The sequence below is a fragment of the Oenanthe melanoleuca genome, chromosome 1 (genome assembly GCF_029582105.1).
Source record: "Oenanthe melanoleuca isolate GR-GAL-2019-014 chromosome 1, OMel1.0, whole genome shotgun sequence".
NCBI classification, from domain to species: domain Eukaryota; kingdom Metazoa; phylum Chordata; class Aves; order Passeriformes; family Muscicapidae; genus Oenanthe; species Oenanthe melanoleuca.
In genome coordinates this window covers 109,437,948-109,464,604 of record NC_079333.1, presented here as the reverse complement: position 1 = coordinate 109,464,604, position 26,657 = coordinate 109,437,948, and the positions used below count along the sequence as shown (strand labels likewise).

At 45.2% G+C, this 26,657-nt stretch overlaps 1 protein-coding gene and 1 long non-coding RNA gene across 4 annotated transcripts in view; one reads left to right on the top strand and one right to left on the bottom strand.

Annotated features, from left to right (window-relative positions):
* Positions 1 to 551: 551 nt before the first annotated feature.
* LOC130263804 (uncharacterized) lies at positions 552 to 13,405 on the bottom strand. Of its 3 annotated transcripts, none has more exons than XR_008842395.1 (4): positions 12,669 to 13,405; positions 11,241 to 11,357; positions 5,391 to 5,588; positions 552 to 1,208 (listed from the first exon to the last, which is right to left on the bottom strand). It is a non-coding gene; the product is annotated as an uncharacterized LOC130263804 (long non-coding RNA). The 3 variants fall into 3 exon arrangements; XR_008842397.1 differs by having other exon boundaries at positions 11,241 to 11,323; positions 12,669 to 13,390; XR_008842405.1 differs by lacking the exon at positions 552 to 1,208 and adding an exon at positions 4,219 to 4,552 and having other exon boundaries at positions 11,241 to 11,323.
* A 109-nt stretch (positions 13,406 to 13,514) lies between these two features.
* The window catches only part of DYRK1A (dual specificity tyrosine phosphorylation regulated kinase 1A), a 69,558-nt gene continuing 56,415 nt past the window's right edge, over positions 13,515 to 26,657 (top strand). Inside the window, exon 1 of the mRNA XM_056510678.1 lies at positions 13,515 to 13,879. The gene's annotated coding sequence lies outside the window, so the exon portion shown is untranslated. The remainder of the gene's footprint in view (positions 13,880 to 26,657) is intronic.

Below are 26,657 nucleotides of genomic sequence, written 5' to 3'. Positions count from 1 at the left end.
GGAATTGTTCCCTGGGATGGAATTGCCAGAGCAGCTGTGCTGCCCCTGGATCCCTGGAATGTTCAGTTCCAGGTTGGACACTGGGGCTGGAGCACCTGGGACAGTGGGAGGTGTCCCTGCCATGGATGGGCTTTCAGGTCCCTTCCAGCCCAACCCATTCTGGGATCCTGGGATTGAGGAGCTCTGCATTCATGTAGAAATGTGGCAGCTGCTGCAGTGGGACAGCTCTTAATCACTTCATTTCTATAATTGTTATTGTTGTTGGTTCATGCATTGCTGTGTTCAGCTGCAAGGACAAGATTAAATAAATATATTCTGATTATTCCTGAGTTATCACAAAGAACTATCTAGCAGGGTACAGATTTTGCCCAAATCTATTTTGGATGTAATTCCACTTGTGGAATCCACCAGATCCAAACTTGACTAAGATCTTTATTTATTGTTTTCCAGTTTTGCTGAGCCAGAACTGAATAGAAGAACTCCAGTAACAAATGAACCTAAACTGAAAGCAAAGGGGAAAACTGTATGAACTTAGAATGATCCATACATTTGTTTTTATTCCTGATTATCATAGAATCCTAATGGAATGGTTTGAGTTGGAAGGGACTTTAAAGATCATCCAGTTCCAGCCTCCTTCCACTTTTCTACCTGATTATTTCTGGGACATCCTTTAACAAATAGAGTTAAATTGTTTAAAATAATTCAATTTCTATATTTGCCTCAACCCAGAGCTAAAATTTATGGATTGATTGGTTTAGAATAACAGCATTCCTCATTTGGAATAACCATAGGGAAGCTGGGGTTACCCAAACTTTTTTTTTTCTGTTTTTTGGGTTTTATTTATTAGTTTTGAAATCTTTGTTTGGAGGACACAGAATGATTTTGATTGGATGGGATTTGACTTAAGGAATTCAGTGGGAGAAGTTCTACAGTTTATACAAAGTCATGACAAAATCTACACTTTGAGGAGTCAGAGATGAAAATTTCAAATCTTGTTCATGTGTTGGACAATTTTGGGATCATTCCATGGTTTCCATAAGCATATTTGACAATTTATTTTTTAGAGCACCTGGGTGGGAAAGGCTGTTCTTTAACACCAAGGAGGGAAGAGGAGAAAGAAGTGATGCCCTGAATAACAGGAAGTAAATTGAAATCCATTCTTTTTGGTGGAGAAATCAGCAAATCCCAGCACTGTGCCACACAAGTTCCTGAAAGGAAGAAGATAACAAAAAAGAAATTAAAATCTCTGCACCACATAGAGGGAATGTACACATAGTGAATTTTACAGGCTTGTGTGTGAGAACTGATGGATATGGAGAAACTGTTTGGGAATTTGGCAGATAACCTATGGCAGGATACAAGTATGGAGAATAAAAACACAAATAAATACAAAATAAATGCACATTCCAGCCAAAACTTGTATATTTTGCCAGCAGCACTGAATTACAGTAGGTGGTGTTTAAAAAAAAAAAAAAGGGGGGGCTGTTTTGTTAAAAGTATTTTCAAATAATGTTAAAATAATAATGAAAAGTTAATGTGTAAAACTGACTGACTCTTGGAGTGCTGATAGACCTTGAAAAAACAATTTGGGATTTATCCAGATATTGAAAACATTGAGAGCTGTATTAAACAAAAATGTGGTGCCCACATTCCATTTATGTGGAAGCAAAGTTTTGTAGTGACCTCAAAGCAGATTGGAATGGAACAGAACTTTTTAATTTAATTTTTTAAAATACTGATTTGGGACCAGGGGAAAAAAAATGTACCAGTGTGAGATCTCCACACCCTCAGCTGTTTACATTTTGGCAGGGTACTTCCACCCTGACTGCTCAGGTGATGGCAGCTTGCAGAGGCAGTGAACACAGATTTTTAATTTTTTTTCTTGTCAAATAGGAGGAAAACAATGTAACTCAGCTCCTTCAATAGATTTTTCCATTGGTACATTATAGATAGGAGACACCAAACAAAAATGTTGAATGATATAATGTTTTTAATGATGTATTTTCAGTATTTTAGACTGGACTAAAGGACAGTGTGGAAATTCTTTTTAACTTTCCTAGAGGGCTGGATGGGGCTTGGAGCAGCCTGGGACAGTGGAAGGTGTCCCTGCCCATGGCAGGGGTGGCCTGGATGGGATTTGAGGTCCTTTCCAACCCAAACCACTCCATGGTTCTGTGATTTCTGGAATGACTCACAAACCCAAATCCTTTCTGTCACATCAGGAACACAGTGGGCAGGGCCCAAAGACCATCAAGGTGTTAAAGGAGCAATCAGAGAAAGCAAAATCACAGAGAAAATAAAATTCCTCTTCTTGCCTCCGAGTCCCAGTGCAACAGTTGCACAGAATCCCAAATCCCTGAGGCTGGCAAAGCCCTCCCAGCCCATGGAGCCCCACCTTGTCACCCTGAGAGCCACCTCCAGGTGCCACCTGCAGGGATGGGCACTGCAAACCTCCCTGGGCAGTTCCAACCCCTGAGCTCCCTTTCCATGGGGAAATTCCTGCTGCTGTCACCCTGAGCCTGCCCTGCCCAGCCTGAGGCCATTCCCTCTCCTCCTGTCCCTGTTCCTGGAGCAGAGCCCGACCCCCCTCCCTGCCCCTCCTGTCAGGGAGTTGTGCAGAGCCACAAGGTCCCCCCTGAGCCTCCTTTTCTCCAGCCTGAGCCCCTTCCCAGCTCCCTCAGCCCCTTCCCCAGCTCTGGCCCTGCCCTGGACACCTCCAGCCCCTCCAGGGCTCTCCTGCAGGAGCCACAGCTGGACACAGCCCTCGAGGTGAAATCTGTGCTGTCCCAAATCCATGTTGTCCCAAATCCATGTTGTCCAAGAATTGCCTGCAGTGTGTTCCCCACTAAGCAGGTGAGGAAGGCAAACAAGATCCATGTTTAAGTGCTCCCAGGATTTCCAGGGCCAATGGGCTTCCCAGACAAAGCATCATGTGGAAAATAATTTTAAACAAACCTTTATGCAAAAGAAGTGAGAGAAGAATGGATCAAAACCTGGCAGGATGAGAGGAAAGAGAAATAAAACAGAAGTAAAAGGTCAGTTTTCAGAGCAGGGGAGATCACAGGAGGAGTCTGCAGGGAGCTGTGCTGTGACTGGTGCTGCTTCATGTATTCCTCAGTGATCTGGAGAGGGGCTGAGCAGAGAGACACCACAGACTGCTGCAGGTACTGAGGTATTCAGGTAAAGGAAAGGTAGAGGACAAACTGAGGTGCAGTTAAAGGGCTGCCTGGAGAACTGAATAAAGACCTTACAAGACTCAGTGACTGGATAATAAAATGGCAGAGAAAATCTGATGTGGTAAAGTAAGACACATGGGGGAAATTCTGTGTACATAGGGATGGGCTGTAAATTGTTTTCTCACTCACAAATGAGATCTTTGGGTTCTGATTAATATTTCTATGAAAATATCGGCACAATGTTCTCTTTTACTGAGAGAAACAAATTAAATATTTGGAATTATTAAGAGCACAAACTAAAGAACAAACCACAGAACACTGTAGCACACTTGCCCTGGTGTAAATCCATAGTTCTCTGTAGACTGAGCAGTGTGTGCAGCTCTTTTCCAAACACCTTAAAAAGGGCCTGAAGGAGCTGACAGGAAACACAGAAAGAGACAATTCCCAAGGGATGGAAGGACAGGACACAGGGAATGGTTTAAAGATGAAGGAGGGCAGGGATGGATGGGATATTGGGCAGAAATTGTTCCCTGGGAGGGGCTGGGATGGAATTCCCAGAGCAGCTGTGGCTGCCCCTGGATCCCTGGAATGTTCAGTTCCAGGTTGGACATTGGGGCTGGAGCAGCCTGGGACAGTGGGAGGTGTCCCCATGGCAGGGATGAGCTTTGAGGCCCCTTCCAACCCAAACCAGTCTGGGATTCTGTGATTTCTGTATTTCTGTGATCCTGTGATCTCCACATGCCAATTCTGAAAAACAATTTTGGAGAAAACTCCTCTCTCCCAGCATTCCCTTACACCCTTAGCCATGGCCCTCAAGCACAACTGGAAGCTGCTGCAGAGAGCCCTGGGTTTGGGATTATGACACTTGGGAAAATGAACAAAAAGCTTGGAAAAGTTTCCCACTTCAGAATTAACTTTTAAGGAATTTTTCCCCTGTGGAACAGATCCACAATGCCTGTAAAAACCTTGTGGTTTTGTCCCTTTAGCTAAGAAGGTGATGTTCAGAATCTGGAATTTAGGTAAAAATTAATACCACAGAGTTGGCATATTTACTATAATTTATTACATATCAATTTCACTGCTTTGAAAAGCAACATAAAAAAGACAACAAAAAGTTCTTTTTTGTGACAATCTAAGCAAGAAATATTTTTTGCTGCTGTTTTCAGCCTTTGAAACTTGAAGTTGCTTATAAATTTCCCTGACCAAAATATTACCCTTCAAAGAAACCCCCCAGATCCTCCTTGTTCCTTCCACTTAAAACAGAAGTAAAAAATAATAAAAAAAAAAAGATAGGGGAGGTTTAAAGAATAAAAAAATCAGCCTGAAGCAACACCCAGGACAGAAAACTTCTTCCAAGCAGTTAAAGCTTGGCAAACCTGCAAACAATGGAAAACAAACAAACAAGGATCAGTTGAATGTTTGTCTCAGCCTGAATGTTCTGGACACACACAAAAACCTAAATTATCCTAAAACCCCCAAAATAAGGTCAGGAAGTGTTCTGTTCCTGATGTTTCATGTTGGAAAACCCCCTCTCTGTTCTGTTCATCTCAGATATAAAGTTCCTGTGTAAATTTGAGCATTTTAAAAATGTATATAAATGGCATTAATTAGTATTTAATTAATAGAATTCTTAAAAAATTCTAATTCAGTCTTTTATGTCAAATATGAGATTTACATTTGGTACTCATACCCTAGAATGGACTGGGGTTTATTCCAACAGAATAAATAAAATAAATATCCAGAGTAGGTTACATTACATTGATTTTTTAAAATGTTTGTACTACTACAGGTGCATTTGGCTACTTGGAATTTTCTTAATGCTTTTCAATTAGATTTGTTTTAATTTTTAACTGGAAGTCTTTATGTTCTGCTTTAAATTTGGGTTCAGTCCAGTTTCACCTATTTGAGGCAATCCCTTTCAAAAACTGCTCTGTCAATATATCAAAATTCAGTGGAGTTTTATTGTGAAAAGATATAGTTTGGAGGAGGGAAAAACAATGGGATTGAGGTTATTTTTCAGCATTTGTTTTTCATAACTGGATTTTATAAACCAAGAGAGAAACTTTCTGTGCTGGGAGCACAAGTGTTGTGTGTCCTGCTCCAGGATGTGAGTGCTCAGCAGGGGATATTTTAGTGGTAAGAGATCTAAAACCATCATCAAGTTCAATTGTGTTCATCAACCTGATGGGATCTGCACACACAAATATCACATACCTGGAGTTATGGTAATTTCATTGTCAGAAAGGAAAGGGTTTATGGGCAATGCTGTTAGCACAGAGCACAGAAGTGGTTTGGTGCAGCCCCTGCCTCAGAGAGTTTCTTGTGCAGCAGCTGCTCAGTGAAATCTTTTCCATCTCCATAGATTTGCCAACCTTATCAAGGCCACTGGACAACTTCAAACCTGACAGATTTCTGGGGAAACAATTTAAATGTTTATGAAATACCACTTCAACAAGCAACACAGCTCATCTTCCATTGTGCTACCAATGCCTGCCAATTGTGCCCAGTTTAAACCCAGTTTTTAATGTTCCTTATATCAGAGTATCATAGATCCCAGAATGGTTTGGGTTGGAAGGGACATTAAAAACCATCCAAGTGCCACCCTTGCCATGGCAGAGACACCTCCCAGTGTCCCAGGTGCTCCAGCCCCAGTGTCCAACCTGGCCTTGGTCACTGCCAGAGATCCAGGGGCAGCCACAGCTGCTCTGGGCACCTGTGCCAGGGCCTGGCCACCCTCATCAATCGTTCCTGATATCCCATAATCCTGCTTTGTGTCACTTTGAAACCATTCCCTGGGTCCTGTCAGTTCTTTTTGGTCTCTTCCAACCCAAAGCAGATCATGTGATTCTAGCCCAGATTTGTTTCTGGGACCCTTTGCAAAGTTTTCTGATGTCCTGAGACCTGAAAGCAGGATTTCTCCATGGTTGTTTTTTAACTCAGTTCTCCAGCTGGGAGTCAGACAGTGACAGTAAGGAATAGGGAACTCTGAAGCTTCTTTAAAAGGATGGGGATGGAGAAGTGTGAGCAGTTTCAGATTGGTGCCCACAGTGGGGTTGTGCCCCCTCCAGGGTTTCAGGCAGCCTGGAGAAGCTGCCCTGGGAATGCTGCAGGGACATCCCTGCCCTGGGAGCACAGCCCTGCCCTGCAGTTATTTTGGGAGCTCCATCCTGGCAGGACTGGGCCCTGCAGGCCCAGCTGGTCCCTCTGGAATTTCAGCAGAGATCTCAGCAGAAGGTCAGCACTGAGCTTGCCTTGCCAGCTCCCTGGAATAGCTCACAGAGGGGAAATGCAGGCCCCAAAAACAGTGCCCTACAAAAGAGGAGTGCTGGCCCACAGAGCAATTAGCCTAAATTAGTGATGCCTCAGAACAGCTCCAGGGCCTGGCAGTGGGGACACACAGGGAGCTGGGGCTGAAATGCACCTCAGAGGGAGCTGAGGTACACACAGCTCCTCTGGTTTATGTGCACAGCACAAAACACAAACTCTTTATTCTGGGTTAATAATTCAGAGTGCATCATTGATTAGACCCTCAGCTCTTGCAATGGTTTTTTATTCCTCACAGTGAGTGTTCAGCCACCTCTGACAGCCCTACCTTGGGCAGAGGGGGTGAATAAAGAGATTCAGAGAAATTCTGGAAGCTGGTGGCTGTGTGGAGGATTGATCCTGGCTAATCACTAAACCACCTCTCACTTTGGGAAAAGCTGAACCTGAACATCAGGAAGAACTTTCCTGTGCAGTGACTGAGCACTGGACTCCTCCGGGCAACCTGTGCCAGGTCCTCACAACCCTCATAGTAAAGAACTTTGTTGTAATCTCTAATTTAAATTTATTCTTTTTCAGATTAAGGCAAATTCCTCCTTGCCCCATCACTCCATGCTCTTGTAAAAAGTCTCTCTCCATCTTTCTTCTGAACTGAGATGGGATGGAGGGTCTGGGAAGGAAAAATGAACAGACAACAAAGCATTCCTGCTTCTACTGCTTCTTCTACTGAATAATGACTTCTTAGCCTAATGAAGCTCCATAAGTGACAATTTTAGAAAAAAAAAAAAATTAAAATTAATCAGAATTTCTTTTTCTTAGCTAGCAGGAGGTTGATCAAGTGGACACCAAGCAGAACACACTTCTAAGAACTTTTTTTGCATGGATTTATGTCAGGGTACCACAAATATCAAGGTCTGGAATTTCAAGAACAAAATCCCTGTGGAAGCTGCAGAAGGAGCTTTCTCCTGACACAAGAACCAAGTTTTCATTTTGGCCAGCAAAGACTCCAATCCTGCTGCACAAGAGAGAAGGGAATTGGTATTGAGAAGGGGAGGGGCCAGTGAAGGAGCTGATTTTAATGGAACTGAGGACAGTTTTTGACTCTTCCAGGAATTCCAAAGAGAAGCAAAAGCTGGGCATTGAACAGGTGTAGATCCAATGTTGTTACAGTCAGCAGAAGCAAAGATTTTTAGAGACATGGATTGTACTGGTCCTTTGGGATGTGAGGGGAACTTTGTGATTAAATTAACCTGTTTGTTTTTGATATTTTTTAATGCAAGGAAGCCAGATTCATCTAAAAGTTGGAAATTGAGGGTGTAAAGAAGTTCTTAGATGGGAAATACTTGACATTGTAGCACTTGATTTGCAAAAGTTTTAAAGAATCACAATTCTTCAGAATGCCTGATTTCTGTTCTGCACTTCCTCAAATGTATTTATCATGGAAAGTGGTCTCAGAAAGACTTCTGGGATACAACTTCCAAGTATTCATTTTCCCTAGGATAACTAACACAGCCTTTTTCCTGGAGACTTCTTCCTCAGAAAATTCCATAGTTTTGGGGAAGGATTTTCACAGAGTCACTGAGGTTGGAAAAGATCTCCAAGCTCATCAAGTCCCAGCTGTGCCTGATGCCCACCTTGTCCCCAGAGCTGTGAGTGCCACCTCCAGGTGACACCTCCAGGGACAGGCACTGCAAACCTCCCTGGGCAGCCCCTGCCAATACTTAACAACCATTTCCATGAAAAAAAAATTCCTCCTGATGTCCAGAAATTCCTGCCTGATGTTTTAAACTGAAAAAGAAACTTTTCATACTCAGGAACGTGATCTTCACCATGAGTGTGAAACCAAGGAACAGAGTTGCAGAGAGTATCAGGGAGAACTTAGGGAGATGCACTTTTGGTTTTGTTTTTTTTTTTGGGAACAAGCCTCATCCAGCAGCAGTTCCAGGACCTGCTGGTCCAGAGGCGTGCCAGCCTACACACAGTGCAGCTCTGGCTGCCAATCCAGAGCTGGTACTATCGAAGTGGGCTCTGATGATGACTCAAAAGCTGATCTATCTCCATCCCAATGGGTTACCATGGCAACCCCTCTGGCCTAAAAAGAGCTGGACCACATTAGTTACTTAGCAGCACCTTTTTGACAGGCGAAACACAAGCTGCTCCCTCCAGATGATGGTTTCATTTTGAACTGAGGCTGTCTGGGAGCTGCTGTGGTGCTCTGGGAAGTGTTGGTGATGTAACTCATGGAGGAGAATTTCTGCTGGGACTTCACTTGGAGTTGGGGCCCAGCACTAAAGGAATTGAGCTGTGTGGTGCCTTTGGTGGAGAATTACAACAGCAGAATCTTTCTTTCTGTTTGATGATGGAATTCTTCCTGAAGAGCTTCCAGCTTGGGTCTGGTGACCTAAGAAAGGCCCTCTTGCAGCAGGATACAGAGGATTATTGGAATTGCTGCTGGTCCAACACAGCATCTACATCAAAACTTGTACCCAAAGTACAAATGTTGAGCCCTGGAAAAGTCAGGGTGCCCATGGGTGCTGTGAAGGAAGCCTAGAGTTCAGGCAGAAATAGAAATGCTCCAGAAGGAAAACTGCAGGGCCACAAGAGCAGGTTGGATCAGGGAATGAGCCTTCCAGAGCACACAGTGCTGAGGCAAAGGGGCCCCTCTACTCTGTGTAGGAAGGCTGAAGAGGAAAAAGTGTGACATATTACCCATAATCACAGTCCACTACCACAGAATCATGGTTTGGGTGAGAAGGGACATTAAAAACCACCCAGTGGCACCTTCCAGTGTCCCAGGCTGCTCCAAGCCCCAGTGTCCAACCTGGCCTTGGGCACTGCCAGGGATCCAGGGGCAGCCACAGCTGCTGTGGGCACCTGTGCCAGGCCCTGCCCACCTTCTTCATATCACAGAAAACTTGAATTTCTAACTTAAATCCTCCTGTTTCAGTTTGAAGTCACTCCAGTTCCTGATGAATTGTCCCTCTCCAACTTCTCTGCAGCCCCTTCATACAATGGAAGGTGCTGTGAGGTCTCCACACAACTTTCTTTTCTCCAGGCTGAGGACCCTGGGACAGTGGAAGGTGTCCCTGCCCATGGCAGGGGTGGCACTACCCCTTCTGACCTAAACTATGATTCTATGGTAGTGTAGGGTGATTATGGGATTATGTCCCATTTTTTCCCTTTTTCAGCTGTTTTGTTGCTTTTTTTACATCTGTTCCATTTCTCTAGACTGCTGGGCATTATTTTATCTCTTAGAGCTCATTTCTCCATTCTCTTTCCTTTTCATTTTTTATGTGCTCTTTTCTTATTTTTTCTCAAGTTTTCTGCTTATTATTAGTTCTTTTGGCCCCAAATATTCTGCTTTCTGAGGGATGGTCTCTTAGGAAGAGAAACTCAAATATTTCTTACAAATCTACCCACTAATTCGTATATAGAATGTACACAAACTCCTGTTTTCAAGTACTGCAAACCTACTACAGGTGGTTTGTGGTGGGGAGTTAAAAAAAAGGACTGTCTGTCAGTCTTTCTTGTCTTGGCAATCCCTTTCTCCCTAAAGAAAATAAAGAAAGAGTAAGATTTGATAATTTTTGATAAGCAAGAACTTGGATTCCCTTCATCCAAATCACAACTCGTGTGCAAAGTTTCCAGGTGAGGCTGGATTCTGGTGGAATCCCAGCCTGGAGGATTCCTAACCTGAGCCCTAAACCTTCAACAATGAACACAATTTCAGTTCCTGACAACCCTTTCCATGAAAAAATTCCTCCTGATGTCCAACCTGAACCTCCCCTTGCTTTTTAATGAAATGGATATTGAAGAGAACATTTTTCTACAAGGGAAGAACCATGCAGGTTATTCATTATCCAAATAAAATTAACAAAAATATCTAGTTGTTTGTGCTGGAAAATAGCATTTTAACAAGATGCCATCACCATTTAAAGGACAGTTTATCTCTGCCCAAGGAGCCAGAGCTTGGGTACAGCCAGCAAAATAAAAGTAGAGGATGACTGAGCAAATGCACAAACTCTTGAAAACTCTAATATTTTTAAGGGTTTGCAAAAAAACCTTCAAAACCTGACAAAAACCCCAGACCCCCAGAAGTTACCCAGTAGTGCAGTGAACAGTGTAACAAATTTCTGTCAGTTTTGTAGTTACCTGCACTGAACAACAGAGAAACTATTCTGTCACTGCACTCACACAGACCAGAAAGAGATTTTTGAGGGAAAAAAATCCTCAGGGGACACCCTCTCCCTGCTTCTCTCTGAGAGTGGAGCTGTCCTTCCTGACTGAGAGATTGGGCAGAGGTTGGTCTTGGATAGCTTGGAATTGTCCATGTTGGAAGAGCCCTCCAGGACCATCCAGTGCCACCAGCATCACCCCAAGCCTGTCCCCAAGGCCACATCCAGCCTGTCCTGAGCACTCCCCCAGACAGTGACTGCAAACCTCCCTGGGCAGCTCATCCCAATCCTGACCACTCTGCCAGGGACATTTTCTTTCCCAATCTCCACCCTGAGCCTGCCCTGCTGCCATTTGAGGCCATTTCCTCTCCTCCTTTCCCTGCCCCTCCTGTCAGGGAGTTGTGCAGAGCCACAAGGTCCCCCCTGAGCCTCCTTTTCTCCAGCCTGAGCCCCTTCCCAGCTCCCTCAGGTGTTGCTTTCCACATCCCACATTCTGGCCACTCTCAGAGTCAAAAGCACTTCCAAGTGACCTCAAATCTTTCCAGAACCAAGGGGAATAAGAAAGGACCACTTAAATCTTGGTTCTCCCAAGTACCTCCCATGGCTTCCATAGATAATTTCAACTCACCTAACACCTCACTGTCACTCCTGGGGTGGTGCCATGATTCCCCTGCTCTTCCCTGTGTCTGCAGAGGGACTTTTCACAAGGGACTATGGAGACAAAACAAACAGGAATGGCCTTAAGCTGAAAAAAAAGAGGTTTAGATGGGATATTAGGGAGAAATCCTTCCTGGGAGGGTGGGTAGGCCCTGGCACAGAATTCCCAGAGCAGCTGTGGCTGCCCCTGGATCCCTGGAATGTTCAGTTCCAGGTTGGACACTGGGGTTGGAGCAGCCTGGGACAGTGGGAGGTGTTCCCATGCCATGGCTGGGATGGCACTGACTTTTATTTCCTTTCCACCCCAGCTCTGTTTGGGATTCTGTGATCACACAATTTAAGTGAAATTCTCAACTCTTCAATTATTTGGGGGGCTTTGGCTGTGGCTGCAACCATCTGCCAATCACTGACTGCTTATTTCTACCTTTTAAGCCAAGATTAAAAAAATAAATAAATAAAACAGAAGAAAAAGCAAATGGAACAAGTAACATGTCCTAATTTCTCCAAGGAGGCTGGCTGGGAACTGAAATGACTAGATTAAAGTATCACATGTCAGAATTAAAGTATTAGATAAAGGCCAGACTCTACTTTTTGATATTTGTGGGCATTCCAGAAATTAAAAAACCCCCAAAAAACCAAATAAACATTAAAAACCCTGTCACAGATTTAGGCTGGAAGCACCAATACAGCATTTCTGAGGGGAAAGGAGCCTTCCTTTTGTCAGCAGCTCAAGGCTCCCACACTGGGCTACTTGTAGTGCATCTTTTAACTCATTTTTTGGGAAATATATTGATTTTTTGAGGAAGATGAGGAAGCCTCCTGGATGCAATTCCCAGGGGAAAAGGGCCTTTTATTCTGTGATTCCCTCAGCACCTCAAGGCTCCCATACCAAGCCACTTTTAGTGCATTTTTTAAAAATTTGGGGAAATATATTGATTTTCAGAGGGGGATGAGAAGGATCCCTGTATACAATTCTGAGGGGAAAGGAGCTTTGACTCAGCAGCTTGAGGCTCCCATACCTAAATCACTTCTGGGGAAATATATGTTTTGTTTTTTTTTTCTTAGGAGAATTAGAAAAAACGCTGTTCAGAATTCCAAGCCTTCCCTCAGCAGCTCAAGGCTCCCACACCAGGTGACTTTTAGTGCATTTCTTAACTTGGTCTTGGGGAATATATTGATTTTCTGAGGGGACGACAAAGACCCCTGCATGCAATTCTGAGGGGAAAAAAACACCCTCTAGAATCCTGCGACTCCCCCAGCACAGAGGCTCCCAAACCGGTGACTTTTACCACATTTCCCAACTGATTTTTAGGGGTGATATATTTTTAAGCGGGTGGAGAAAAACGCAATTCCGAGGGGAGGAGAGCGGAGCATTCCCTCATGAGCCCGAGACTCCTACCGCAGCCACTTCCAGTGCGTTTTTTGAATGGTTTATCGAGAACGCCTCGCTTTCCGAGGGGGCCGAGCCCGGCCCCGTCCCTCCCCACAGGCGGCGGGCGGGAAGCGCCGGCGGGCTCAGCCCTCAGCCCCGCGCTCCCGGCGCCCCCTGCGGGCCGGGCCGGGGCCGGCACCGCCGGGTCTCCCCTCATCACCGGGAATGGCGGCCGCTCCCCTTCCCCGCCCTGCCGGGGCCATCCCGGCCCGCAGCGCCGCCGCCACCGTCACACGCCGTTGGGCGGGCGGGCACGGATCGGGAAGGAGGGGGAAGGAGCCGTTGCCATGGCGAGCGCGGCCCGCCCTTGCCTCCCCACACGTCAGCGCCGTCTCCCGCCCGGCCGCGGGTGATTGACAGTTGCCACGGCAACAGGCTCGCCCCCGCCGCCATTTTGTCAGTTGGGTTTTTTTTTTTTTAAATTTGAAAAAATGTTTAAAAATTTAAATAAAATAAAATAATAGTAAAAAAGCGCGAGCAAAGAGCTCATTTTCCGCCAGGATATCGGGAGTTATTTTTCTTAAAGTTTTTTTTTTCTTCTCCCTTTTCCGACCTCCACCGCTAAAGGAAAAGGAAAAGAAGGGACGCAAAAAAAGTGCGCTGCGAGGGTCCCGCCGGGGACGCGCGGCCGGGCTTGAGGCGGCGGCGGTGCGGGAAGCGAAGCCGGTTCGTGAGGAAGAAGGGAGGGAGGGAGGGAAGGAGGAGCGGGCGGGGAGGGAGGGAGGGGGAGGAGGTAGCGGCTGGCAGGCGGGGGAGGGAGGGAGGGAGCGAGGAGTTCCCGGGGGCTCGGTACGGCGCTGCGCTTCCCCCCATCCCCTCCTCCTCCTCCTTCTCCTCCTCCTCCTCCTCCCGCTCCTCCCGCTCCCCCCGCCGCTGTCCCCGCGCTCCCGGCCGGGGCTCAGGCCGCCGATCGCAGCCGAGCCGAGGCGAGGCCGAGCCGCCGCCGGGCGCTGCGCAGGTTTGGACCGCGCGCCATTTTGTGAGGGCAGCGAACAGCCAGAGCCCGGCCGGGGAGCCGCCGGGCCGCCCGGGCTCCCCTTCCCACCGCGGGCACAGCCGCGGCCCGAGGGAGGAGGAGGCGCCGCCGCCGCCGAGGCCCCCGGGGAAGAGCGGGAGGACGCGCCCGGCGCTCGCCCCGCGGAAGGAGAGGCCTCGCCCCGGGAGAAGCCGCCGCACGGGTGAGTGAGACGCCGCACCGCGGGACGAGCCGGGGCCGCCTCGCCCGGGCCCGCGGCGGAGGGGCCGCAGCGCTCCGCTGCCATCTTAGAGCGGGAGCGGCGGCAGGGCCGGGATTCATCCCCGCCCGCCCCTCCGCAGCCCGCGGCCTTTTTCCCCTTGGAGCGCGGCTGTGGCTTCCCGGGCCTTGGGAGCGGCGATGGAGGAAGGGAGCTCGCCCGGAGCCTCTCGGTGTTATGCGCAACGCCCTGCGGTGGGCGGGTGCGAGGGCTCGGGCCGGGCTGGCGGCGAGCAGGGCGGCAGGACTTGGAGCATCACCTGTTGTAGGGGAGGATTGGGATGCCCCGGCACCTGTGAGGGGCCGGTGGGGCGGGTGGGGAAGGTGGAGGGAGATGGGGAAGGAGTTACCTGAGCGAGGTGCCTGTCATCCCTCCGGTGGGGGTGGGGAGGAGGAGGGAGCAGCGTTGGGAATGGGCACAGGGACACGCAGGGACACACGGGCACAGGGACAGACAGGGACACACGGGCACTCCCCGGGGAGGTGGTGGAGGCGCCGTCCCTGGAGGTCTGTAAGGAAAGGCTGGACGTGGCTCTGGGTGCCATGGTCTGCTTGACAAGGTTGGACTCGATGATCTCGGAGGTCTTCTCCATCATTAATGATTCCCTGATTCCATATTTTAGTAGCTGGCCGCAGCCTTTTAGGCATTCAGCTTTGTGTTGCTGGGGGGATTGGAGCTTTTCTCGGCTACACTGGTGCTCCTCTGGAGTGGCCAGAGTTCCCTCCCGCCGCCGCCGGGTCACAAAACGCATTTAAAAGTCCTGGAATTCGAAATTTAGAAATTGGCGTGGTTTTGAATCTCAGTCGGCTTTGAAGTTTTGGGTTTAGCCAGTCCAAAGACCACGTAGGGGTTCTTTGATCACGTCTCTAGATTGCTGCTGTTACTTAGTTCTCCTCTTACTCCACAGCCATCGGGGGAAATAAACATTTATTGTTATTTAAAATCAACAAAGACGGAATAACTGACTCCAAAATAAATCGACAGTTGTGTTTTTGACAACCATCCTGGTTGAATCCGAATGAGAGTGTGCTGTTAACTTTTGCCACTGAGGTGGATGGAGTTTCATGGGGGCCTAGATTTGTACGAGTTAACAACTTTTTTTTATTATCTTCTTGTTATTTCCTTACCTTTTCCTCAAGAAAGGTGTGTGAATTTGAAGAACACGTAGATGATATCTAGTGATAAATTAGCAAACATTTAGTTTCAGGTAGTATTTAATTCTCTGCCTGTAACCAAGCAGAATTTAACTTCCCTCCTTGGAATAGTCTGTAGCCCTAAAAAGTTTTGGTAAACTTGTTTCTCTCTTTCTCCACACCCCCCTCCCCCCAACCTCTGTAGGTTGGATATTTTTGGAAAATTAATTATACTTTATAGAATTAGAATAATAACACTGAAAATAACTCTGAGCTAGTATTTGTTAACTATTATCTATATATATTTGGCATGTGTATATATAGATACTTTTGTAGGCTACACTTCGTGTTTTGGGTTTACATGAATTATTTAGAACTAGACTTTTTATTTGCAGTCTGAAGTAGAATATGTGTGTGAAGTGTTAAATTTACATTTTCTGCTGCGAATTAAAAATTCCATCCAAGTTTATGAAGCTTATTGAGTTTAATTCATGGCTTTGGAATATTCCTTGGGTGAAGCAAGTAGATCTTGTCCAAAATCGAAGAGCCAGCAAGGTTTTCTTAAGCCAGGAGTGCAATAGGTCAAGAGTTTGATATTGTTTCCAGGCTCTCAGGTAGGGTTGGTTACAGGAGCAGCGAGTGCTACAGTTCCTGCATCAATACTTGGGTAGATTTAGGATTTGTCATTGGCATCCCCTCCCCCCCGCTGGACAGTGACAAGGATAATTTTACCTGGTAGCAGCCAAGAGTTCTCCCTTTCCGTGCCGATTTCTGGGCAGGATTCCCTTCCTGGTGTGAAACACCGAGGGACTCACCGGGAATGGATCCCCTTTGGAAGTCTGGGGGTTGTGCGGAGCGGCATTAGCACGTGATGGCCACAGAGCCTTCTGCAAACTGGTTGATAGTTTCAACAAAGTAGCAGAACACCATTGGTGTCCGGGAAAAACTGTGCCTTGGCGGAGCTTTTCAAGTGACATTGAATTAGGACAGACTTGCTTACTTGTGCCACGTCTTAAAGTCATGTTTGAAACTGGACCACCTGCTCAGATGGTATGTGAAAAGAATAAACACACAAAAACGGAGCCTTTATTTGCCATGCAGGCACTTCACAGCTTCATCTGAGCTCACATGGGTGCTGATTTGAAGACTAAAACCTGCTAGTACCAAAAAAAGCACTTTTTGTTGCTATAATTAGATTACCTTTTGGGAATTCCTCTTAAAACCTGTTCATGTCAGGTGTTTTTAAGCTTGGCTGTGGGACTGCAGGTTGAAACTGTGGTGACAGTTTGTGTTTTTGAGTGAGAATTGCAGCCTGGTATCTGTTAAATCTTTCCATGGTCATTTTGAATGCCATTTGGAAAGCTGTTCTCCACACTGAAGTACAAAACTTTCTGATATCTTTATATGATGGGAGTTGTATAACTTCAGAAATCCTTCTGTAAATAGTTCTGTTGTTGTAGAATAGGATTATTTACAGAGAACTGCTGCTTTTGTCTTTATAACTGAATACAATACATTATTTGTTGAGTTTACAGTTTCATCTTTTCTTTACTAAGAGGTTGGTAAGAAATACATTTCCACAAAAATTATGTAATAACTTTCTGTCTGCTCAGACTCTGATGTTTATGCAGTGAGAGTTCTTTTTTGTTCTAAGACTATTTGAAATAATACCAAAAATTTCTTTGAGTGATCTGCTTTTCTTGTGAGGGGGAGAAAGAAGTAATCAGGAGAAGGGGAATGCTCTCCCTTTCCTTCCTCACCTCCATGGGTCCTTCAAGAGGAGGCTTATGGGAACTGTAGTCTCTGGATGGCTTAAAAACACCAGAGAAACTTTGGAAAATGAGGAATTGTTACTTCCACAAAGACGTGTTCCATATGTGGAGTTCTCCAGTGCTGGCTCTTGAAGGTGACACAATATACCAATAGAATTGCAATGATTACCCATTGTTTTGTCCATCTTTTCCTGTTTTGGGGAAGGAAGGTAAAATTCTGCATCTGATTCTCAGTTATCCCAGAATGACTGGTAAAATAACTGCACTGCTTTTGCTGGTACCAATGGATTTCATTCCTTCAGATCAGGGCTCTGGTTTGTCCTACCCTTGGTATAGCTCACTTTGAATGGCATTGGCTTTATCATCTTATTTATTCCAAAGTGTCCTGTCCTGATGATTTTCAGGGAGAATCCCCACTGAAGGGCCAGGGAAATGTGGGAGACAATTCCCAGTCAGTTCTGCCTTATCCACACAGTGGGAAAACTCTGGTGCTGCTTCAGTCCCCTGTATGAAAACAAAATCAGTGAAATCCCAGCTCTGAATTCTGGAAAAGCAGGGAAATGGTTCTGTAACTGACCCACCACGAGCTAACAGCTGTTTGTAAACATTCTCCATGGAAAGTTTCCAGGGTCAGGGTGGCAGCAAGTACCTGAAAGTGAAACTGAGTAAATGAAAGTAAAATTAACTCCATTAAATGTCAGTTTTGTTCCAGCTGTGAGAGACCAAGCTTTCAATTGATGTTACATAAAGTTCCAAAGCCTCCTAGTATTCTTTTTTCCCCCCTTTTTTCCTTTTCCCCCAGAGGCAAATAAAAATAGACTGTGTTGTGAGTCAGTTAAAGGAATAGTTAATAATACATTAATACCTCTTTGTGTTGAGAAGTTTCCTCTTTCTTTTTAGTAACTGTTTGGATGGTGAAATAAGAGAGGGATGGAAATGTACAAATTGATTTCTGATGGCAGAATCATTCCTTCAAAAATAATGGGAAAAAAATGAGTCTGAATTTTGTTGAGTTACTGGAAAAAAAGTCAAACTAGTAGGATGACTAGTTCACAAAAGCATAAGTAAATAATTTTAATGATTAAATTGAACTTGCCAGTGAAACTTTCAAATCCTAGTGTCCCAAAAACCTGTTGTTCACTTTCCTGACTGCAGACACATTTTATTCCAAATCCCCTTTCCCTGTATGTGTTCAGCTCATGATTTGTGCTTCTGTGAACTCCATAAATTGCTAATAACTCATTTACTGTGGTCCTGTTGGAACATCCAGCATCTCCTCTGCAGAGGGAGCAATTTTGTGCCCCTGGTATCAGTTTGAGTTAAAACTCAAGGAAGAGATTCAAAGTGGAGGGAAATCTTGTCAGGGAAGTGAATGTGTTGGTACTTCCTCAGTTCTGTATTTTCCTGGTCACTGTGAGTTCCCTCACACTGATCTCTGCCCTGACTGGTTGTAGCTACAGCTTTTTCTCTGCTTACAGCTGTATAACCACATATATTCCTCTTTTTAAATACAGTTTTAACAGGACTTAGACATTAAATACATAGAGGGGGTGTGTGTGGTCACAGCCAAATCAGCTTCCATGCACTTTTTCAAACTCTGATTGATACTGGAAGCTCAGTAACTTTCCAGGATCATGTCTGATTCTGGCTTCTTTATTGTTATTCTTTCCAACTTGTGGATAATTAGGCATTAATGTAATGCTGTGCCAGAGTTAGTGTTTGAAATACATTGATGTCTTTGTTAATGTTATAAGATCTTGGTAGTTTTCATTTCTATAGAAGTTACTCAGAAATATGACAAACACTGGGTCAGTGTTGTGGAATAACAGCTTAATGCCCATTTTTCACCATCATCAGATGTTTCTAAGCTTAGAATTCTGTGCTCTTGTACTCAGGGTGACTTTCTGTCAATGTCAGAGTGTGCCTTCAGAACTGAGATTGTTGTGGCAGGCCCTGGGCAGGAAAAGGAGCATTCCTGCAAATGCTGGATCTGTGTGTGATTGCACCTAAGGATCTCTGTCTTTCCAGTAAAATCAGATTTTTCACAGAATCACAGAATGGTTTGGGTTGGAAGGGGCCTTAAAGCCCATCCAGTGCCACCCCTGCCATGGCAAGGACACCTCCCACTGTCCCAGGCTGCTCCAGACCCAGTGTCCAACCTGGAACTGAACATTCCAGGGATTCAGGGGCAGCCACAGCTGCTCTGGGCACCCTGTGCCAGGGCCTGCCCCCTCTCCCAGGGAACAATTCCTAATTCCCAATATCCCATCCAGCCCTGCCCTCTGGCAGTGGGAGCCATTCCCTGTGTCCTGTCCCTCCAGCCCTTGGCAATTGTCTCTCTCCATGTTTCCTGCAGCTCCTTCAGGCCCTGCAAGGCCACCCTGAGCTCAGCCCAAAGCTTCTCCTGTGCAGGTGAACAATCCCAGCTGTGCCAGCCTTTCCTCCCAGCAGAGCTGCTCCATCCCTCTGCTCATCCTGCTGCTCCTCTGGGCTCTGCAGCAGCTCCAGCTCCTCCCTGGGCTGGGACAGGGCTGGGGCAGCTCTGCAGGTGGGGTCACACCTGGGGGGGCTCAGGGACAGAATTCCCCCTTTCCCAGCCCAGGGCATGGGGGGTTCTGGGCTAAGAACACACTGAGCTTCTCACCAAGCAGCAGCCCCAATCCTCCCCAGGGCTGCTCTCCATCCATCCCCACCCAGCCTGGTCTGTGTTTGGGATTCCCTGTGCCAGCTGCAGCACCTTGGCTCTTGGCCTTGACTCCATGGGCTTCTCACAGCCCCACCTCTGTGTCTGCCCCACACAGCTCCATGCCTTGTCACATGCTGGGGGTGCTGTGGCTCCCACTGGCTCTCTCTGTTAAACTCTTGCTGAAGTCAAGCTCTAACCAAAGGCTCCAAACTTTCTTGGCTCTTTGCCTCAAAATCAGAGTTGGTAGTAGGTGCAGCTCTGGGTAGTAGTAACTACCCTGCAACTACCCAGATACTGCATCTTCACTTAGAATGACTCTTGCAGCTCCTCAGACTTCTATTGAGATTTATTAATTATAAATTTAATTATAAAGCTTAAATTTGAAGTGAACTATCTCTACTAGAGATAGCATCACAGATGAGTCAGTTGGAGTCTGAGTGAAAAAAGTATAAGAGACTTTGTTTTAAGGTAAAGTTTTTATAAGGACAATTAAGAATTGCTTGAGTTTGTGTTGTATTAATCAGAGATCTTTCTCAGGATCTGATTTCTGTTTTGGTTTTTGTTTACAACATGGAGTAAGTATTATTTCTTTCTGTGTCAGATTTCCTGACTGGGAGATCCCTGTCCATTCCTCAGGTGCTGCTCTGCAGAATTTCTAGGACAGCCTTGGGGAAATCCGTGTGTTTGTGGTTTGGGTTTTCTTCTGTGCATAAAAAGGTTGTGAGTTATGATAATTATTGTAATTTGATAGTCTGCTGTACAAAAGCTTAATGATAGAAGGTCTGAACTCCTAATCTGGAGGTGTGAATGGAAATAATTTCTGTGGCCCTTCAGGAAGGTTGATCCTTTGTCCTTGTGGTGTTGGTCTGGGGATGGTCTCAGCTGTGTTTTCCACGATTGCAGTGTCCATGTGAGCCTGGCACAACATTCTCTGACCCATCACAACATTCATTTATGTATCTCTGTGGAGTTAAATTAACCAGAGTCATGTTCACAGCATGGACATTTTAAAACTTTATGAGCTCGGTGTTGAAACCTTGAGAAATCCAGGAGTACAGGTGGAGACAGATGGAGCCCAGGCTCTGCACTGCCTTCCTTGGTGCTTGTTGACAGCTCTGACTGCTTTGGGTCTCACTCTGGAGTCCAGAGCACTTTGCTCCATGATGGGCACCAGAAATGCTTTTCTTCTCTAAAGAACCATTAGGATTGGACACAGATTTCTCAAAGTAGGTTCGAAGGTTCTACCCAATGCTCATTTACTTGATTACTGCCACACAGCAAACCCAAACCCAAGTTTTTGCTAGAATATTTCCATGTAATTAATTGCAGAAGCCAATAGAGCAAGGAAAACCAGTTGGCCAGGTTGTGGTGTTATCAAGTTCTCTCTTCTGAAGCCTGGTTTAAAAACCCCACTTTTTTCCTCTTCTTATTATGCAAAGAAAGAGTTGTGTAACTATTGTATAATGGTTGTATTACACCTGCATAAAGCAAGTGTTAATCTGGTTTTCTGCTGGATGTTCTTAATCAGCACCCAGTTATTTCAAGAAATGAGAAACCAAGTTCTCCTTACAGTCCGCAAGGTTCCAGTGTTGCATCTTGAACTCACCCCCTCCTGCAAAACTCACAAAAATGCCACTTAAATGGAACAGATGATTTCAAAGCCTGTTTCAGTTTAGCTGCTGTTCTAATGAAGTGAAATGTAAAAGATGGAGTGCCACAGCCCCACGAGGAGCAGGGAATGTCCAGATGTGACAAAGTGACATTTTCCAAGGGCTGCTGCCACACTGCCAGCTTTGGGAACACCAGAGGGAGAAGAGCAGTGACCTCTGGGCAGGCTGGGCCCTGGTTGTGTGGGGCTTTGATTCCACAGCACAAACCCCAATCTCAGTCAGCTCTCAATGCTTTTAAAAAATCTGAACATAAAGGAAACACCACATTGGAATAGTTCATGTCATTAAATCTCCTCCTGGTGCTGAGAAGTTCATGGTAGGTTCATGTTCTGAGGCACAGGAGGTTTTCTGTCTTGGGTTTTTTTCCTTTCTTTTATTCCCCCTTTTCTGTCCAATGTAATACTTTCAGTTCTTAATTTATTTCTTTATTTTTTAAATCAGGAACCTGTTCTGATTGAGATCAGCCAATAATTTTTGTATGTGTGTGACAAAGATTTCCTTATCTTATATTTGCTGTCCTTCAATGTGTATTTCCAAAGTCTGCTAAGAGAGTGGGGGACATAACTGACCTTCCTTTTGTCATTCCTCATTTTTTTAATATTTATCACTGTTTTTCTACCTCAGAAGTATAATCCTAGGCCTACATTGTATAACCCAGTATTTTGTGTTGGCCTTACTCTTTTGTTAAACTTTTGAGTCTTGTAGTTCCTACCTGATTTTATTGAAATGTGAGAATGTGATTATTTCTATACAAGAGTTTGAATATAGGATGAAGAATTTAATGGTCAGACTTCTATATTTGAAAAAAAGTACCTTGGTATTTTCTGATACAGGTTTCTTTAACTGTTTTGCTGTTATTTCCTTCCTCTGGACCACTGCTACTTTAAAAAACAAATCTTAATTTTCATCTTTGCATGATTTTTGTTTGCATGAAACAAAAGAATCTGAGGGCTGTGGTTTGAGGTAAGGCTGAAACTCAAGATACACTTTTGGCAATCAGAGAGTGGGCCCAGAATGCAACTTCTAAGTTTTGTTTTAGTCATTATGTGTGTTCTGAAACCTCTGAACCCCCAACCTGACAGTGCCAGATACATAAACTTCCTTGATGTACTTGAGAAAACAGGTCTGGATTATATTGCTGAGGTTGGAAGCATGGTCTCTCTCCCAACATTTCAGTCTTGCCTGTCTCTCTGGAGTTACATTGACTTTATTCATTATTTCCATCAAAATTCCCAAACTAAGTCAAGCACTCGGATACCAACAAAAATGGGAGGATTCTCTCTTGCTTTTGGTGGTCTGAACTATCTTTTATCATGTAGTAAATATATAAATGTAATTTTTTGAAGTGAAAGTTAGTAATTGATCACTGTCCAGCTCCTGCACTTGGTTTTAGGTTTGGGACTTTCTCATGCCACATTTTAATATCTGAATCAAGTAAATTTTAATAGATTTTTTTTCAGCATCCTATGGAAGAATTTTTCAGTGTTTGTGATCTAACATACAGAAAACCCAAACTTTCTTTATCCTGTTGACAGCCTGACCTAAGGCATCAAGCTCCTGGATTTTGGGATGAAGAGAGAGAATTCAGGGATCTTTGGCAGCTTGTAGAGCTTTGTGTGCTTTCCATGCACACAGCATGAGATCAAGAACTCCTTGATGCTCTCCAGCAAGGAGGTGAAAGCCAAAAAGTGAAGTGATAGCCTAGAGTCACCCTGTGAGTGCCCAAAATCACCTGGTGAGTGTCCAAAGTCACCTGGTGAGTGTCCAAAGTCACTGGTGAGTGCCCAGAATGACCTGGTGAGGTCCCAAAATCATTTGGTGAGCACTCAAAGTCACTGGTGAGTGCCCAAAAATCACCTGGTGAACACCCAGAGTCACTGGTGGTGCAGGGTGGAGCAGAGCTGGAGGGTTTCTGTGTCTGATGCTTTAATAGCAGGATGCTCTTTGCACTTGCAGTTTCATTTGCCTGGAGTTTGTATTCTGAGTGCTCTGTAACTTGGAGAAGCAGCCTCTTAAGGTTGGAGAGTGACTCAGCACATCCACACAGAGGTCTGCTCAAGGAATTTAGGATTTGCTTGGAAATTTGGGGGAATGAGGGTTGGAACTAATTTTTACCAAATGGAGTTTGTTTTAAAAAAAAGCTGATTTTTAATTTGCAACCTCTTTTCCCATTTCATCCACATACCTCAGTTTTGGGCAAAGTGGTGGGGTATTTCAGAAAATGGTATCATTTTGGGACAGCTGGATTGACTGAGTGGGTTGTTTTTTGTGTGCTCTCCTCCTGGTGCACAGGAGAAGCATCTGTGCAATGAATATACGTGAATTTCAATGGATATGGAGTTTATACAAGTTCTTTCACATGGAAAGGGGAGGAGGCATTTTTGAGATTTGCCCATTTTGTGTGATTGGAACATGGAATCATGGAATGGTTTGGGTTGGAAGGGACCTTAAAAATTGTCTCATTCCAACCCCCTGCCCTGGGCAGGGACACCTTCCCACGTTGTTCCATCCAACCTGGCCTTGGACACTTGCAGGGCTGGGACATCCACAGCTCCATCTTTCCAGTCCTAAAGCTCCAACCTCTCTGGCAGGGCCGAGTTCTGAGTCTTAAGTGTGTGACCCACCTTCTTCTGTGCTTGAGTTTGCTTGGATTTTAGAGGGAAAATTGGTTAACTGTTTTAAATTAAACTGTTTAAAAATAATGTGTTGTAGTTTCAGCTGATCAAACTTGTGACAGAGTCTTGACACACTGCTGGGAGTTCTGGCAGTGGAGGGGAGCAGAGTAACTGATGCTGGGGAATAAAGATTGGAATTGTTGGTCTTTGGCTACACCCTCTTAAATTTGGGTGAAATTTGAGAAGGACTTCATTCTCTCTTTTTCATCCAGATCAGTCTTCTAGAATGAGATAAGGCCATAGGCTGGTGCATAATTCCTGTGCTGAAAGAGTGCTGAAGGGCAGCACAGCAAGAACAGGATATTCAGAGAAAAACACAAGCAACATTGATTTTCTCCCCCTTTTTCTTTCCACCCACCCAGATGTGTCCATGTTTTCTGGGGCTGGTGAAAATGACCTTGCTCTCCCCAGACCTGTAGCTATGCCCAATTTGAAATAATTGACACAAAAGAAGCATAAAGATGAAAAGAAAGAATTGGTTTTGTGTTTCATCTAGTAGGGGTGAGGGCCAGCATTAACCTGATGATATTCCAAGTGTTGGCAAACTGATGGGAAGTTCCTGCACAGGGAAGCACTTGGAGGGAATTGTTGGAAGAGTTGTTCTGAGGCAAAGAGTGCAAGCAGGAGTTCTTTGAAGGCAGTGACCCCTTGAGCAGCTCCCCTTCCCTCCCTTGGGGCTGCCTGCTCCCACCTGCTTTGTGCTGGCACAGCTGTTTGTCAGCCCTGCAGTGAATCAGGCTTGCAGGGTGAGTTGGCTGAAGTCAATAATTTATTTTATATTTTATTTCGGGGTGTGTGTGGGAATCGGGTTACGCTGCAGCAGCTCGGGTCCGGGTCGTGGAATGGGCTGTGAGCAGAGACAGCCTCTGACAGCACTGGCACTGCATGGAGAGCACCATTCCCAGGAATTCTTGCCACCCCTCCTGTGGTAAATCATCCTCTGCCAGTCTCTGTCCCCTCCTCCTCTGACTTTTCTCTGTCTCAAACTTGGAGCTCTGTGCTCGGCTGCTGCCCTGCACGTGCACTCCCAGCACAGCCTTCACTTGGGACTGACTTCTGGTCCAGCTCTCCTCGTGCTTCTCTTCTTGTTTTCTTTTCCCTTCTGCCGCTCCTCGAGTTTTTCCTCACCTTTTTAACAATTTTCTAACTTCTGCTTCTGCCCTTTCTCTCCCAGGTCGTTGCCAGCGCCTCTCTTACTGTAATGTGCTCAGTTACTTATTCTTTCTCCCTTCTCTTCCTCAATAGGAAAAAATCCCCATTTTAAACACTAAAACCTCTTAAGAAACTCCCAAGTTTGCAGTTTTCTGTGCATTCCCCCCAAAACATTACCACAAACCAATACAACAGGTTTCTTCTCTGTCTCATTCACTTTTGAATTTTCACTTGAATTCTGTCTTGCCTTAAAACAGACGTGCACACACAAAATGTATTTTTCCATTCTGGACAAACTGAAAGATCAATTGAAGTTCCCAAAGTTAACTTCTGAGGAAAGGTATTTTCACTGTGTAAGCTATGAGCAGAACCTACTGATACCAGGTGCTGAACTATGGAGTGAAGATGCTTTGTTTTTTTCTTCCTGCTCTACAAAGAAGACATAAAAAATATTTCTATTCCATACAACCACCAGCTGGGCCAGTTGTGTTAAAAACCAGCCCAGACTCATTTGGAAATTCCATGCTTGCTTGTCCTCTTAAATAGATGAACAGTTTCACATCCATGTATTCAGAAACACAGTATTTTAGCCCAAATTATTTAAATCTTGTTGATCATTATTTACCTGTTCATTGAGAAAGTCGAGGGAAGTGCTTATGCTTTAATATCTGAATCCATCCATTTGAATGTCCATCCATATTTTGACAATCTAAAGTAACTTCAAATACAACTGGAAAATTGGGCTATACACTTGCTCTTTATAGCAGGAAAAATGCAATGGAATTTTTCTGCCCATCCCCTTTGCTTCTCTGAGTTTTTGGGTGGACAGGAGCATGGGAAGTACCCAGCAAGACCTTCTTTCTCCATGCCAAATGGGATTGACAACATCTTTGGAATTCTTATATGACAACAAACATAAGTGAGTGTGAATTACAATGGTTGTCTTCAGAGATGTTCAGTGGTTCCCTCTTAGTTAGTAAATAAAATTACTACTCATAAATGCTGTATCTCTGGTGACTTGCAGCTTGTCTGATGATTTTCTTTCTTAATTTTCTTAATCCCTTTGAGTCGTTTTCCAGTGAACTCTGTCCATCCTGCTTGGTTTCTGTGTGTTTTGTTTCACAGCTAAAGACCTGTGTTGTGCTGAACAACGTGGCACTGCTCAGTTCCAGGAGTAGCTGGGGTTCCTTAGGCACAGAATTCTGTAGCTGCTCTGGTGTTTGGTGCTTGTCTTTCCCCCTCCATCCCCTTCTTTGGCATCCCATGGCACTTTTCCTGAATTTCCCTGAATTTCTCTTTTCCCTGAGTTGCTTTGTGTTGACTGTCCATTAAATACTCCAGACAAAAACGTCTGGAGCAAAAAAGGGCAAGTTCCAGGCCTTGGCTGCTGGATCAAGGAATCACAGAATCATTTGGAAAATTGTTGAAAAATCCCTCCCAGCCCATGCAGTCCCAGCTGTGCCCATCCCTACGTTGTCCCCAGCCCAGAGCTCTGAGTGCCACCTCCAGGTGCCACCTGCAGGGATGGGCACTGCAAACCTCCCTGGGCAGCCCCTGGAGTGTGTCAGAGCACACCTGTTCAGCTATTTCACAGCATGGGAACAGGAGCAGCCCTGTATCAAAAGTTCCCTTT